Source organism: Alligator mississippiensis, chromosome 15, assembly GCF_030867095.1.
Source record: "Alligator mississippiensis isolate rAllMis1 chromosome 15, rAllMis1, whole genome shotgun sequence".
Taxonomy (NCBI): domain Eukaryota; kingdom Metazoa; phylum Chordata; order Crocodylia; family Alligatoridae; genus Alligator; species Alligator mississippiensis.
Window position 1 is genome coordinate 14,024,157 of NC_081838.1, and position 5,885 is coordinate 14,030,041.

General features: G+C 45.4%; 1 long non-coding RNA gene across 1 annotated transcript; it reads right to left on the reverse strand.

Moving 5' to 3' along the window:
• Window positions 1-2,968: 2,968 nt before the first annotated feature.
• Window positions 2,969-5,578, reverse strand: LOC132245639 (uncharacterized). Its single transcript, XR_009457343.1, has 2 exons — window positions 5,372-5,578; window positions 2,969-3,650 (listed from the first exon to the last, which is right to left on the reverse strand). It is a non-coding gene; the product is annotated as an uncharacterized LOC132245639 (long non-coding RNA).
• Window positions 5,579-5,885: the final 307 nt, after the last annotated feature.

A 5,885-nucleotide genomic window follows, 5' to 3' on the forward strand; every position in this document is an offset into this window, starting at 1 on the left:
GAGGGGTTCAGTGTATGTGTGCAGAGAATGGGGAGATGGTAGGCACCGCCCTGGGAACCAATTAGACAGCCCATGAGTACTTAGAAATCACCCAGAGAAATGCTAAAGCGGTGTCATTTCTTCACTGCCACCCATCTCAAGTGCTTTCACATGTGACTTGCAGCTCACTAGGGCACCTCCGTACTGCCTCACCTTACTTCTGAGGATATGTCCCATGCAGGGAGGGTGCTAGTGCCCACCTTATGAACAGCGGTAGGCATTCCCCCAGGCAATGGGTGACCTTGGTCCCACTCTTCAGGCACAGAAGCTGGAGCGGGGGGTCCCTAGGTTCTGGTTCCTGATCCCAGAAAAACAGGAAACTCCATGTGGAACAGAAGAACAATTCAAGTCCTCTTGGAGGACTCCTCTGTCCAGGGCTTTCAGGACTAAATGCTTGTTCTAGGATTCATACTGTTGGTATTCCCTATAAAATATGTCTTGGTGAAAGCTTCAGAGCCATACTTCTAGTTCAGCTCCTGTATACATCATCTCCAGGGCACATCCTAAATTTCCACAAGTGAAAGAAAATTCATCATCAAAACACTTTGTTAGGGAAGCGTTAATTTGATCTCCTTCCTTTAGATTGCCCTACTGTTTTTTCTAGGATGTCCAGAGGATAACTTGACTTTTTGAGTGTGTGGACACTTTTTGTCTCTCAAAAAAACTCTTTCTGACCCTGAAACCTTCAAGCCACTACCACTGGTCCGTAACGCTTCATTTCCAGATGTTTTGCCTGCTTCAGCAGAAATATAGTAATTACAGGTTAGCCCTGGGAAAAATCTGTTAGCCAATCTTTTTTTTATATGTAATGTAGAGGAACTGTTAGCACATGGATCCGTCTTGCTAGCTTATGTCATAAACTGAATCTGCAAACCAATCTTGCTGCACATGCCTTTGGGTCTTTGGAATAAGTACACCCTAAACTGAAATCCTGTTGCATCTTCACCATAAAGTCACTCACGGCCAGCCTGTAACTAGAATAACTGTCGTGTTCTCCTCCACTTTCCTATTACAGGCCTACCCATATCAGACATATTTTGGAAATGAGACACAGTACTCATTAACTCCAGTCACATGATAGTGGGAGTCAAGGTGTTGTAATGTCTTGTAAAATATATGGTCTGTAATCCTGAAAGTGTTCATGCCTTGTGCTTGAGGCAATGTTGTAAGAAGCCCTGTGGATTATAATTATAGGATAATCTGAATCTAAAAATAATTTCCCCTTGCTGCCACAGATGTAGGCCTAGCCTTATTACTGGGTGGTGCCCTGAAGCAGGAGGATTACATCCCTTATGAACTTTCACAGAAAACCCAACTTAGACAACCGAGCTGCACATCCGCCATTCTCTCTTCACCACCAAGGGCATTCCTCTTCCTCTACACACCACTCCCCTTGACATTCAGGATAGAGGGGTCAAAGATACATTTGAAGCAGCAGCATAAAAGACAAACTGCGCACCTCTACATGTACATTAATGTGCCATAGCTACAACACATTTAGTATAGTACCTCCAGTAACAGGTACTAACTCAAAGCGTAGTAACAGGCGCTACTCCACAGTAGTAGTGGCACATGCCTTCTTAGTCACCCGAATGTGCACTATGGTGGTTCTGCTGTGCAATAGCCCATTAGCACGGCTTTTGCTGGGATGTGCTAATGTGCAGGCAAATTAATCTACTATCCATTTAGTGTCTCATGTGGACACAACAACTAATGATGAATAAACTTCTTAATGATCTGGTAACAGAGACACCTCCCTAGTCAATGAACTCACTTTCCCAATTTGACAGGCAAATATGATATGAAAATAGGTCTAATTATACAGGCTGACAGGTCTGAAATAATGAGCACTCGAAGCTCCCGATTTATAAGCTTGGCAGCTGCTAAATACTCCTTGTCTTCATGACATACTGACTGCGCAGTAGTGCATTACTACTGCACAGTGGCGTTGTGTTGCAGGAACCATGACGCGATGTCACAGTTCACTAGTAATGAACAACTGCACAGTTAAAGTCACATGAAAGCTATCTGCCAATACTACTGCTAAGTAGGGCTGTGTGAAACGGGGCCTATACGATTCAGATTCAAATTGGACCCAAATCAGGGACACTCAAAATCAGAGATTCCTGTTGGGCAGATGGCATGCAAGTTGGTGTTGTAGAAACAAGGGACAGGACTGAGAAAAAGAAACCAGACACAGGAGATAGTCATGCAGCAAAATTGTTCATAAGAATAAGAAGTGGAGAACACAGAGAGTCTAGGCATGCAGAGCGGAAAAATAAAGGGTAGACTTGGCTTATATATACTCATGTTTAGGAACTGTTTCCATTAGTCTACCAAAGTAGAAAATAGGTGTCACTGTACCAGGGAAACAGACCTTCCGAATATGAGTTCTGGGGAAATGGGATTGGGCACTATTGCCTCCATTTGCATGTACACACTGGGGTGTAGACAGGCCCTGGGCTTCCTCTTCTTCATAGAGACTTGTTTCAAATCCGGGATTGCAGATCAGTTCTGTTTAGGATTGATTTGTCTTAATATTGACAAGCTTTCATCCAAACCAGGTTAGGTGGGTACAGTGACTGGAAGGGAGACATGCTTTCTGTTTTTAATAGTATAGCAGGGAAGGGCTGGAGGGATTTGAGGGCTGGGATTATGTTTCTGAAATGTAGCACAGGTGAGGTATTATCAGTCATGCGGCCTGGTGGAAAAGGACCAGGTGCTCTATCTGAGCAAGAATAGCAAACACCCAATCTGGGGTAGGAGGACAGACCAGGGCACACAGACATGCTCCAGGCCTGATGTTATCTCTGTGTAGGACTCTTCAGTGGGAATTGAGTCATGCTGGGTGTGGGGGTCTGCACAGGAAGAATTTCACCAGTGGGTTTGCAAATAAGAAATGGAGGGGAAAAAACTCAGGAGGCAAATATTATGCTACAAAGGGATTTTAATGCACAGAAGAACTTGCGTGTAAAGGCACAGAAGGGATACAGAAGAGAGAGCCAATATTCCCAAGACTGTCCAAGGGGCCACAACCGGGATTCTAGGCCTGTTGACACCAAACCTCTTGTACGCCTTTGTGGCTGTGTCAAGTGGTCTGCAATGGATTACAAATGGACTATAAGGAGGATGAGGCTTCCTTTTAAATGGCAGTACACAAAGAAGAGGTCGTACTGCTTAACAGTGCGGAGAATTTGAGGTTCCTAGAGTGGCAAAGTGAGGTGTAGGAAACACATGTGTGGGGGAGGGAGTCATCTAGCAATGTGAAGCCCATCACAACGGAGGTGCTGAGTGCTTAGCACTGCTCAAAGCCATGTCCTTCAGGTGAGCCGTGAATCTGTATCTTTCTTTTCATTTCTTCTTTCCCCCAGGACAGTGGATGCTTGAGCTGGATTCAGCATTGCCACCACCTTCCAGAGCTGTTCCTAACGGCGACACCAGGGGCCTGGATAACAGCATGGGCCCTGCCAAACTAGGCATCCGTATCGGTCATAGCAGCAACACCAATATCGCCTTCCTGGGTAGGGGGGTCTACAGTCAAGCTGGCCCGGGTAATGCAGGTCTTCAATCATGTCCAGGCTGTCAAACATCTTGCTGTGCTGGAGGCGAACCTGAAACACAGCAGGGAGCAGGGGAAACATGACACATCTGCAGTTCTTAAAGACTCAAGGGTCAAAACCTGGCTGCAACTCGGAAGGAAATCTGGCAGGGACCCACAGACTGGGGGATGGAGCAGGGAAATGCAGACCTCAGTCCTCCTTTCTGCCTGTGTTGCTGCTCTCCTTTCCTCCACCTCTTCTCTATGCTCCACTTGCGCTCACCTTCTCCCCCAAACAACAACTTTGAAGTCTTCCTATGCCTGCAAAATGCTAGCTGGATAGCAGGCTCCAGGGCTGCGTGGGGCAGCTGCAGCAGGAGTGAGGGAGGGAGCCTTTAGTCCAGGCCTAGGCAGCCCCTGGCCCGATGGTGCAGGCACAGTCCTGGGACGTGGGGAACGTGCATTCACTTCAGGACCCAGAACCCAAGTCTTCCTCTTTCCGTCTCCTACTGCTGAGATCTGGGGGGTGAAGGTGGATTACACCCCTTATGCTTGTTGCACTGCAGGAGAATTTGTGTTTAGGCAGTTTGCAGTTATGGCTCCGACAATCCTGGGCAAAGTCTGGGCTGCAGGGAATCACCCCAGTTGGGAAGAAAGGATGTTGGATATTATTCCATATCCTGTGGGATTTGCAAAGGCTGCACATGCTGCCTGGTTTGGATTGAAGGAGCATGAGTCTCTGCAACTGAGCTAAGGATGCCCTGGATATCAGACTCGGGATTTGGCTTGTCACTCCTGACTTTGCACTTCTACACTTTGCACAAAACATGGCACAGCATCACCTCAGCTGCGTCCCTCTTGCACTCAGGCCATTAGTGTCCCAGATGCCCTTGAAATACCGACTTCAGCTGTGGGCTCCCTAATACTTGCCACCCGCCAACTGCAATGAAAGCAACATTAATAAGGGAAACACCCTGAGCAATACAGGAGGTCTAAGTGCATTAAGAGTCAAACCTTATTGCTGGTTGCAATGACAGTCATAGAAAGGCCAACTGGGTACCAGTTTTTCTCTGTCCCTTGCTGCAGCCTCCTTAAGCCTCTCTGCAACCAGCCCCTCTCCAGCCCCCTTACCCTCAAAGCCCTTACTGACATGGGGGAACCCAGCCTTCATTTCAGGGAAAATTGCCACTTCACATCAAGTTTGGAAAATGTTTCATGCAGGCTGGGGTAGGGGCATGTGAGGAAAATGTTTAGACATTGACCCCTTGTGGGTCAGCAAGGAATACATAAGAAAATGGGTCTTCTGGGAGGAAAATGGCAGAGCTAGCAGTTGGTTTCAAAGCAATTTCAGTGACTCTGAGCATCTGAGAATTTGTACTTGATATTTCTAATCACACACACAAAACCCAGCAGGTCAAGTGATTCTCTTCATCATTTATCCCTTCTCCAATAATACCGAGTAGCTCTTGCTTCCGAAAGCAGGCAGATAATATGGAAAGGATGCCCTGTGGAATGTCTTCTGTACACAACTAAGTTAAAAGCTGGTTGTGATGTTTTTCAGTCAAAATGATTAAATCACAAAAACTTTTAGTGAGAAAAATAACAACAAGCATCCCAAATTCCCATGTTTCTTTCAAATTCCTGCCTTTTCTTTGAAAGCTTCTACAGTTCTTTAGTACCCGTTAGTACCCTAAAATATCCTAGAGTATATGTACAAGATTCAGTCCTAATGTTAAAAGATTGTTTAACCCAGTATCCCCATAGTTAAAAGAGATTGAGGTGAATTGGACTTACCTGATTTCCTACAGAGTAGAACGAAAAAGGCAAGTAGAGAGCACTGGTTTGCAAGTCCTTTTATATAGCTTCTTACACTGCTTGCTGCATCTGAAACACCCTTGTTTTTGCTCATCAGATGCAAAACGTTCTGTTGTGGATGTCACGCCTTTAATTGAAACAATTGTTTTCCTTGTTTTTTTCATGATCAGTATCTGTTGTCTGCTTCCTGGTATACCATGTGCACATTCCAAGTTTTCCATTCAAAAAATGTCTTGGCCAACTACATTCCTGGTCTTATGGAGATGACTTCAGAGAGGTGACACTGGGAGGGGAGGGTCAAAATTGCTGACAATCAGAGTTTGCGATGTTTTAAGGTGAGTGGACTTTCCCATTAAGATTTGATTTTTTAGGAACTGTCAACTGCAGAGTAGAAGTATATATATATATTTTTTCATTTGAGCAACCTGTAACCTCTTATAACAAAGCTTTCCACTTTGTACTATCTACTGAACTTATCCATGTGCCATCTCCA